Source organism: Triticum urartu, chromosome 3A, assembly GCF_056163025.1.
Source record: "Triticum urartu cultivar PI428250 chromosome 3A, HENAU_Tu73, whole genome shotgun sequence".
Classification (NCBI taxonomy): domain Eukaryota; kingdom Viridiplantae; phylum Streptophyta; class Magnoliopsida; order Poales; family Poaceae; genus Triticum; species Triticum urartu.
Genome location: NC_141875.1, coordinates 162,111,436 through 162,122,417, shown reverse-complemented (window position 1 = coordinate 162,122,417; position 10,982 = coordinate 162,111,436). Strand labels below are relative to the sequence as shown.

The 10,982-nt window shown below is 40.2% G+C and overlaps 1 long non-coding RNA gene across 3 annotated transcripts; it reads right to left on the bottom strand.

Annotated features, from left to right (window-relative positions):
• Window positions 1-6,505: 6,505 nt before the first annotated feature.
• LOC125543473 (uncharacterized) lies at window positions 6,506-10,160 on the bottom strand. 3 transcript variants are annotated; one of them, XR_015618465.1, is made up of 5 exons: window positions 9,628-10,160; window positions 9,386-9,555; window positions 9,190-9,304; window positions 7,451-7,547; window positions 6,506-6,782 (listed from the first exon to the last, which is right to left on the bottom strand). It is a non-coding gene; the product is annotated as an uncharacterized LOC125543473 (long non-coding RNA). The 3 variants fall into 3 exon arrangements; XR_007298498.2 differs by having other exon boundaries at window positions 9,201-9,304; window positions 9,628-10,155; XR_007298497.2 differs by lacking the exons at window positions 6,506-6,782; window positions 7,451-7,547 and having other exon boundaries at window positions 8,825-9,304; window positions 9,628-10,111.
• Between the last annotated feature and the right edge of the window lie 822 nt (window positions 10,161-10,982).

Sequence of the window (10,982 nt, the reverse complement as noted above, 5' to 3'; positions counted from 1 at the left end):
CGAGTGCCATGATTTCAGATCTGAACCTATTATGTTTTCATGAATATATGTGAGTTCTTGATCCTATCTTGCAAGTCAATGGTCACCTACTATGTGTTATGATCCGGTAACCCTGAAGTGACAATAATCGGGACCACTCCCAGTGATGACCATAGTTTGAGGAGTTCATGTATTCACTAAGTGTTAATTCTTTGGTCCGGTACTCTATTAAAAGGAGGCCTTAATATCCCTTAGTTTCCAATAGGACTCCGCTGCCATGGGAGGTTAGGACAAAAGATGTCATGCAAGTTCTTTTCCATAAGCACGTATGACTATATTCGGAATACATGCCTACTTACATTACATTGATAAAATGGAGCTAGTTCTGTGCACCCTATGTTATAACTATTGCATGAGGAATCACATCCGACATAATTATCCATCATTGATCCATTGTCTACGAGATTTTCACATATTGATCTTTGCTTAGTTACTTTTCCGTTGCTACTGTTACGATTGCTACAAAAACTACTACTGTTACTTTTGCCACCGTTACCGTTACTTCCATACTACTTTTCTACTAAATACTTTGCGGCAGCTATTAAGTCTTTCAGGTGCGGTTGAATTGACAACTCAACTATTAATACTTGAGAATATTCTTTGGCTCCCCTTGTGTCGAATCAATAAATTTGGGTTGAATACTCAACCCTCGAAAACTGTTGCGATCCCCTATACTTCTGGGTTATCAAGACTATTTTCTAGCGCCGTTGCCGGGGAGCATAGCTCTATTATTTGAGTCACTTGGGATTTATATCTGTTGATCAATATGAGGAACTTGAAAGATGAAAGAACCAAGATTTTTCCCTCAACTACGAGGGGAGGTAAGGAACTGCCATCTAGTTCTGCACTTGATTCACCTTCTATTTTGAGTAAATTTGCGACACCTACTCCTGTTATTGATTCTGATATGTCGCATGTTATTGATGATTCCACTTCTACTATGCATGATGCTTGTGATGAAACTACTTCTATGCTTGATAATACTGTGCCATTAGGTGAATTTCTTGATGAACAACTTGCTAGGGTTAGAGAAAATGAAATTATTGAAACTGATAATATTGATGAAAGTGATGATGAAGATTCTCCCCCTAGATATGAATTGCCTGATGTGCATGAGGGTTATGTTATGGATGAAGAAACTGCTAGAGACCTTTTTGCTTGCAAAGATAGATATGATCTTAAGAAACTGTTAGCTAAGCTGAAAGAAAAGTATTTGAATGCTAGAATGAAATACAACCCTGCTTTTGCTACTTCACCTATCTGTACTTCTGATAAGGATTATGATTTCTGTGTCGATCCTGAGTTAATTACTTTGGTTGAATCTGATCCTTTTTATGGCTATAAATCTGAAACTGTTGTGGCACATCTTACTAAATTCAATGATATAGCCACCCTATTTAATCATGACGAAAAAAATTCGTTACTACTATATTCTTAAGTTATTTCCATTCTCATTAAAGGGTGATACTAAAACATGGTTTAATTCTCTTGCTCCTAGTTGTGTGCATAGTCCCCAGGATATGATTTTATTACCTCTCTGCTAAATATTTCCCCGCTCATAAGAAACAAGCTGCCTTAAGGGAAATATATAATTTTGTGCAAATTGAAGAAGAGAGTCTCCCACAAGCTTGGGGAGGCTTCTTAGATTACTTAATGCTTTGCCCGATCATCCTCTCAAGAAAAATGAAATACTTGATATCTTTTATAATGGACTAATCGATGCTTCCTGAGACCACCTGGATAGTTGTGCTTGTTGTGTTTTCAGGGGAAGAACTATTGAGCAAGCTGAATTGCTATTGAATAATATGTTGAGTAATGATAATGATTGGACACTTCCTGAACCAACTCCTAAGCCAACTCCGAAGAAAAGGCGTATTCTATTTCTCAGTCTTGAAGATATGCAAGAGGCAAAGAAATCTATGAAAAAAAAGGGTATTAAAGCTGAAGATGTTAAGAATTTACCACCTATTGAAGAAATACATGGTCTTGATAACCCGACACAGGTAGTAAAGGTAAATTCTCTCTATAGATTTGATGAAGGTTATATTCCTTGTAATAAGTCTGCTAGCCAATGCTTGGATGAATTTGATAATTTTATTGTTAAAAAAGAAAACTTCAATGCTTATGTTGGTACACAATTGAAACATAATGCTTATATGGTTGAACACTTGGGTGATTATATGTCTAGAGTTAAAGGTGACCTTAAACTTATTAGTAAACATGCTTCTATGGTTACCACTCAAGTAGAACAAGTGCTTAAAGCTCAAGATGATTTGCTCAATGAATTAAATAATAAGAAGAATGAAAATGCTATTATAGTTGTGACTAGAGGTGGTAAAATGACTCAGGAACCTCTGTATCCTGAGGGCCACCCTAAAAGAGCTGAGCAAGATTCTCAGAGAACTAATGTTGATACACCTAGTCCTTCTAAGAAGAAGAAAAAGAAAAATGATATGACTTTCCATGCTTCTAGGGAACCTGTTGTTGACACACCTAAGAATCCCAATGATATTTCTATTTCTGATGCTGAAACACAATCTGGCAATGAACATGAACCTAGTGGTAATGTTAATGATGATGTTCCTGTTGATGCTCAACCTACCAATAACAATGATGTAGAGATTGAACCCGCTGTTGATCTTGATAACCCACAATCAAAGAATCAACATTATGATAAGAGAGACTTCGTTGCTAGGAAGCGCGGTAAAGAAAGAGAACCATGGGTTCAGAAACCCATGCCTTTTCCTCCTAAACCATCCAAGAAAAAGGATGATGAGGATTTTGAGCGCTTTGATGAAATGATTAGACCTATCTTTTTGCGTATGCATTTGACTGATATGCTTAAAATGAATCCTTATTGAAAGTGCAACTATCCCTGGGTGGTTTTGGTAATTCCTAACAACATATAGCTCATTGAGACAATACTATTTCAAGATAAATATTTCAGTAAAGCTCAATGATTGGCATGTCATGGTTTAGAAATGTGGACCCCTCAAAATGCTAAGGACAAAAAGATTGGCTCAAACTCTAAAGCTCAAGACTCTACATTTTACCTTTTAGTGATCCAAGATTACACTGAGTCCATAGGAAAAGCCAATACTATTAAAAGGGGATGAGGATTTGCTTAATGGGTTACTTGCTCAAAATGCTTAGTGATATGCTCCAAAACCCTCAACCACTTTCTCATATCCACATATGTCCCAAACCAAAATTCAAACTCGGCCCCACCGAAACTTTCTATCCTATGCCACCGAGTTCAGTTGACATAGCCACTACCACAAAACCCTAGTCTTTTCGGTCTCACCGATAGGGATCTCAATCTCACCGAGATGGGATCGTAAACTCTCTGTTTCCCTTTGTAACATTTTCATCCAACCGAAAGGAGCAATCGGTCCCACCGAGTTCGCAATGCAAACTCTTTGTTTCCCCTTCGTAACGTTTCGGTCTCACCGAGATGAGCGAATCGGTCCCACCGAGTTTGCCTGACCAATTCTCTGGTTAGCTTATTACCAAAGTCGGTCTCACCGAGGTTACCTTATGCCCGAACCCTAATGAAATCGGTCTCATCGAGTTGACATGTCGGTCCCACCGAAAATCCTAACGTTCACATTTTGAACTAAATCGGTCCAACCGAGTTTGTCGATTTGTGTGTAACAGTTAGATTTTGTGTGAAGGCTATAAATACCCCTCCACCCACTCTTCATTTATGGAGAATAGCATGCCTACACTTCCATCATACATTTTCTGAGAGAGAACCACCTACTCATGTGTTTAGGTCAAGATATTCCATTCCAACCATATGAATATTGATCTCTAGCCTTCTCCAAGTTGCTTTCCACTCAAATCATCTTTCCACCAAATCCAAATCTATGAGAGAGAGTTGAGTGTTGGGGAGACTATCATTTGAAGCACAAGAGCAAGGAGTTCATCATCAGCACACCATCTATTACCTTTTAGAGAGTGGTGTCTCCTAGATTGGTTAAGTGTCACTTGGGAGCCTCCGTCAAGATTATGGAGTTGAACCAAGAAGTTTGTACGGGCAAGGAGATCGCCTACTTCGTGAAGATCTATCCTAGTGAGGCAAGTCCTTCATGGGCGATGGCCATGGTGGGATAGACAAGGTTGCTTCTTCGTGGACCCTTCGTGTGTGGAGCCCTCCATGGACTCGCGTAACCGTTACCCTTCATGGGTTGAAGTCTCCATCAACGTGGATGTACGATAGCACCACCTATCGGAACCAGGCCAAAAATCTCCGTGTCTACATTGCATTTGCTCCCTCCAAACTCCTCCCTTTATATTCATGTGCAATGTTTTACATTCCGCTGCTATACTCTTAGACTTGCATGTGTAGGTTGATTGCTTCACTAGTGCTAAGTTGCTAAAATCTGCCAAGACTTAAAATTGGGAAAAGGCTAGATTTTTATTTGGTCAAGTAGTCTAATCACCCCCCTCTAGACATACTTTCGATCCTACACTTATGCTAAGTATATGAAAGATATTGTTACAAATAAAAGAAAGATACTGGAAGCTGAAATTTCCACCATGCTTGCCAATTATACTTTTAAAGGTGGAATACCTAAGAAACTAGGAGATCCCGAAGTACCAACTATACTAAGCTCCATTAAAAGAAACTATGTTTACACTGCTTTATGTGATCTTGGAGCCGGTGTTAGTGTTATGCCTCTCTCTTTATATCGTAGACTTGATTTGAATAAGTTGACACCAACTGAAATATCTTTGCAAATGGCCGATAAATGAACTGCTATACCTATCGGTATTTGTGAGGATGTGCCTGTTGTGGTTACAAACCTTACTATTTTAATGGACTTTGTTATTCTTGATTTTCCCGAGGACAGTAGTATGTCGATTATCCTTGGTAGACATTTTTTGAATACTACAGGCGCTGTTATTGATTGCAACAAAGGCAATGTCACTTTTCATGTTAATGGTAATAAGCATACGATACACTATCCGAGGAAATAAACTCAAGTTTAGAGTATCAATTCTATTGGAAAAATTTCAACGATAACTATTGGAGGTTTTGAATTCCCTCTCCCTATTGTCAAGAAAAAATATGATATTCTTATTGTTGGGGACATGCATATCCCCGTTGAGGTAACCTAGTGTTATTCGAAAATACTTCGGTTTCATGTTATTCGAAAAGAGTTTGTTAACAAGACTTGATCAACCTTGTTAGTGGATTCCTTTTAATGAGCATGAGATGGATGAAGTTAGAAAGCACAACTCTCTGTACCCTCCTTTTACTTTCTGTTATTTAGATTAAATAAAGCAAAAATAATATTTTCTGTCTGTTTTCTGAATTATCCTTGCAATAAAAATACCCAGAAAATAAAAGTTCTCCAAATGTCCTGAAAATGATATATGATTTTTTGTAGAATATTTTAGAATTATTGGCACTCAGAGCACACCAGGGGCCCCACCACTTGGCCACGAGGGTGGAGGGCGCGCCCCTGCCTCATGGACCCCACGTGGACCCCCTCCACTTATTCCAGCACCCACACACTTCGTTTTCCTCCAGAAAAAATCACCCCTTAGCTCAAACCCGTGTTCTAGCTCATCTTTCTGCCATTTTCGATCTCCTTGCTCAAAGCCCCATTCAGAAAACTGCTTTGGGGGATTGTTCTTCGGTATGTGACTCCTCCAATGGTCCAACTAGTTTTTGTTCTAGTGCTTTATTTATTGCAAATTTTTGCTGCTCAGGTGACCCTGTTCTTGAGCTTGCATGTCAAATTTATATGGTCAAAAGTAGTTTTAATGCATGATATGGCCTCTAGGCAATTGTGGGAGTAGTTGCTATCAATCTTGTTGAGTTTGGTTCACTTTATTTTGAGTCACTAAAAATTTTAGAAATTTTTCAGAGAAAGAAACTGTTTAGGAAAATGTACCAACACTACAAGAAATATGTCAACTTGTGACCCTCACTATTGGCCGCTGAAAGGTCATAGTTTTTCATTTGCGACCTTTTTGTGACCAAAAACAGAAGGTCAAAGCTGGCAGTCGTAAACTGAAATTAACGACCTTCTATGTGAGAAGGTCGTAGACGTTTACGACCAAAACAGAAGGTCGTTGATTCTATGACCTTCTGTTTTGGTCGCTAGCTCTCTACCTAGGCCATGTCGGATCCGACGTGGCAATCTGACATGGCAAAATTGCGACCAATTGAAAAGGTCGTTGATAAGAATCGGCCCGGTCTAGATTGGTATTGGTGTTTTAGATGGGCCAAGCCCAACAATTCAGCCTTTTTATATATTTTTTTCTTATTAATTTTGGTCAACTATATGGGCCAAGCCCTACAATTCAGCCTTTTTATTTTCTGGGCCTAGGCCATTTCATAGTCCGTTTCATTAAGCCTTTTGTTACCGGTTTTTCATAAATGCACAATATTCCAGCCCACTATTTTTTGGGCCATAGCCTTTTTAGTGCCCAAATATTATTCAACCCAATAGAACATACAATCCTTTTCATTCACAAATTTTAATTTTACACATTTCAACAGCAAACAATCAATAATTCTCTCAATTAAATGATCAAATACAGAAATCTCTCAATGAAACTCACAACAGCACATACATGTTTGCACAATCCAACAAGTGTACATACAATCAAAAACAAATACACGGGCACCAAAACATGGTGGCAACATCAACTAAAACTATGGTGCACATCTCTAGGCTTCTTCTAATCTTCGGTAAGAGCAGCAGCCACCTCAATGACATTAGATCCTGATCCACATGAATTAGTAGTGAGATACAGTGGAAGTTAAATGATTGACAATAAAATTATCCATTCAAGAGAATAAAAGTTATACATAAATTCACAAATGCCTCAGTTCAGTAAACAATAAGCATGGCATAGCAAAAATTCTAACCTGATGATGTTCTACTAAGATATTCAAGTTCAGAAAACTTATAGCACCAACTGTAAATCACTACAGAGAACATAAAGGTTCTATTTTAACTTCAATTTTATTAAGTACCGGACATCTCAACGAAAGCACTATAATCATACATGACACCTTGTTGTGATGTAACAACATGCTACAACTGACTGCTTCCGGAACAAAGTGTGGATTATATAGAAGAATAGAGATCTGTGTCCCTTGGAAGCACATCAAATGTAAAAAATCTGGACTGGTTAAATAATAATTGTATCCTTCTCTACAAGCACATGAGTATTTAATAAGTACTAATCCTATCATGTATGGCAGGCCTGCAAGATGGAGATGCATACATGACTAAACACTAACATATTATGGTATGACCAGGGTGAGAAAATCAACAACTCGATCGACCCAACATTGAAATCAGACATGATATCCTAAAATAGCAAGAAACAGGAAAAGTAGGCTCATACATTAGGACCACATCACAACCATGGTCCAGGCTCATACCATAGTATAGCTGGAAAAAAACCCAACTTCAAGGTGCAGGCTCTCCAGCGCCGATCATGACCATCCAGTTGATCATACAGCTTCGTGTGCAAGTCACCTGCACCAAAAAAACACCCAGCCGCCACAGGCCGTTGTTAGTCAGCAGCTAACACAACATAATTAATAGCCAGCAAAAGCTTAATACAAGATCTTTTCATAGTTGGCATGCATCAATCCAGGAATCTACAATGTTGGATAAGGTGATAAAGAAAAACATAAATAGTGGAGTTGGAAACATATGCAGCATAATGATAAAACAGAACAATGGATTTATTGTGGCATCCATGCAATACACAAGATATGTGATCCCTCAACCAAAAATATACATAATAATAGTTTCCAAGTACTTGCAGCTAGAGAAAGTATGCAACAGAAGCGACTACATTACTCCTGATTGCTATCTCTAAAGACAAAGTGCACCTACTATACACAGTACTTTAATACAACAAAAGGCTGGCACTAGAAATAACATCTTGCTTGCTCTGGCTATGGAATATTATACTCTGGACAAGAAATACACATCACATTTTCTGGACAGAGAAAGTGACTAGTATCCCAGCACAAGTAACTGCAAACTGACAAAAATGCTCACGGCAGAACTATCAAAGTGTTTTATTAACCTCTAGGTTAAAACAACCACATTTTTATTGTCACTTGTTAGTCGGAAAATCTAGTTATCTCTCCTGTGTAAATATGTACATGTTGGCATTAATTGAAAAAAATGGGTATGAACAAGCATGCGCTGCTGCACAATAATGAATGAGAACAATCAGGTACTGGCAGGGGTATATGGCTGCACCATCAGTCAATGCAGGACACTACCAGGAGCGTAAATGCAGTAGCAACCCTTTTGATGTTTGAGAGCACTCTCACTGTGCTATAATTAAATGTATTTTCATTTTCAGCAACACTTATGGAGCACTTAGTTCTAAATAGCAGTCATGAAACTAGGGAGACCCATCTATGTTAGATTTGCAAACCAGAAACACAGATAGAGCATCAGTCAACTTCAGGTTTACAGTGAATTACAAAGGTACTATACACTGTAACTGAAACACATTGCAACATTCAAATTCAAACATACACACGGAACGTTTGACCCGCTACCTCTAAAGAAAGCATACACTTCAGGCAAGAGATCCTTCCAGCGGATTTGAAGAGCTAAAAAACAAGCAAAAAACATGTATAGCGACCTCAGGATTAGGCGGGTGAGAGCTCGCAACATCCATGAATCACATCAGTTGAGATCTAGAAAAAGAACCAACAGATGGAGGGGAGGCATATACACTGATGAACCATGCATGAAATGAATTCCACACACTCACAAGCAAAACCTATGCAAGGTGAAGCGGTCATCATCTCAATAGTGTCAACATACATGCAGTTTCTAAATTACAAATCTCTGTTTTGACCGTCCAATTGTCAAACACGACAGGAACATGGCAGGCAGACAACATCATATATGAGACAAACTACTAGAGGATACACACGTACACTGAACAACACCTATCAATGCTCAGCAGCTGCACCTTGATACACAGAGTGAAAAAAGAGGTAAATCACCTCCACAAACACCAGCACCTTGAGAAGGAATTGTACAAGGAATTGTGCCAAAACACGTATATAATCATGCCTAAAATACATCACATCCACATCGCACACCAAATTAACATAGGAAGCAGGGGAGTAGGTCGATGTACCAATCCATCACCTTGATGGAGTTAGGGGAAGAGAAGAAGTAGAGGAGGGAGGTCCATGGCGACCCTCCCAAGCAGCAGCACAACACATCACGCCTTCATCTCCCATGGTGACGTCCTGGTTAGAAAGAGAGACGAGAAGGGGGTCAGACAGAGAGCGGAAGAAGAAAAGACGAGGGGAGGAGAAAGGGATTCATACCTTTGAGCCCTTCGGTTGGAGCTACTCATTCTCCATGGCCCATGGCCGGGGGTAGGAATCCCGAGAAGAAGAACGCGGACGGGCGGAGCTGCTCCATGGCGCTGAGGCAGGGGAGGAAGTGGCCATCGTCCATGGCGTCCCGGTGCTCGAGCAAGGACGGCATCTTGGATCTGGGAGGCAGAGACGATGAACCGAGGAAGTTAGGAATGGCTATGAGGAGGAGATGGAGTAGATGGACGCACCTGAGTCGTCGGAACCACGCCGATCAAAACCGTAGCGATAGGAGTCAGTCACGGTTGGCGCTGGAGGACGCGCGTGACGGATCTCAACGGGGAACACCAGCCTCCCCAAGCCCCGCCGGTAGAGAGTGCCTGCTCGATCCAGAGGGAGGGAGTGGGGGTGGAGGCGGCGGCGCCTGCTCTATCCAGAGGCAGGGAGGTGGGAAGGAGGGATTATTGCTGGATCTGGCCACGAGATGAGCGGATCGAGTCGATCTGGGCGGAGAGGTAAGGGGCAGCCAACAGTGAGGTTGGGGGAGAGTAGGAGGTCGCCAGTGGAGGTCGCCAGTGGAGTTCGCTGGTGAATCCTGCTGCGTCCACCACGGGTCTGGGTGTGGGCTCGATGGTGAGGGTCGTCGGCGGTGGGGGTGGGCGACGGTGGGGGTGGGCGACGGTGGATTCAGATTAGAATGAGGGAGAGGAGAGAGGGGCGTCAGTGCGTGGGAGAGAAGGGTGCGAGAGGAGGAGTGTGGGACGTGGGTGAGACCGACGACATGTGGGCCGTTGGATCCAGCAACATCCGACGGTGATTTATCCACGATCCGCGTGAGAGGCCTCTGGACCAATCAGAACGCAGTATACAAGGTGTGATATTTTGACCATTTAAATTGGTCGTAACTGACTAAAATTAAGGTGATAAATCATGTTAGCTATTTTATTATGACCTGCAAAATTGAAAAAAAATCACATTGTGTTAGCAAATTTGACTTTAGTTTTCAGGATAATCACAAATTGAAATAAGACAAATATTTTTTAAAGAGTTATGAGAAATGAGTTCTTTTAAATCAGTTTTTCATTTTCGAGTGCCCAAAATGAGTTTTTTTGAAGGACCTACCATATATTTGTTGAAAATTTGGACCAAATCATTTTTATAAAATACTAAGCCATATATAATGCACACTTGACCAAATGGTTGGGTGTCAAAAGTTTCGATCCACCTCTCATGCAAAAGACAAATTTCCGCCGATTCAGCAGGAAGCGGGTAAAATTTGAACTGCAGCTGCCTCATAGTTTGCTCTTTGTTTTTTTTCCAAAAATCATTTCTAGGTACATAAGTATCTATTTAATCATACAAACACAAAAAGTTTTCCAATATTTAACCACTAGCTAGGAACGGTCAAACCCGCCGTTTTGATCGCATTTTGAAATGGGCATAAAAAGTTCAAAAAAAAAATAAAAATTGTAAAACCTTCACATTGTGTCATCACATGTGACCAAGTTTCCAGGAAAAATAATAAACTTGTAATATGGCAATTATTTAAAAAAAATGTTCTCAGAAATGAGCTATCATGCGTGAAGATTCATGGCCTTCAAGCCAA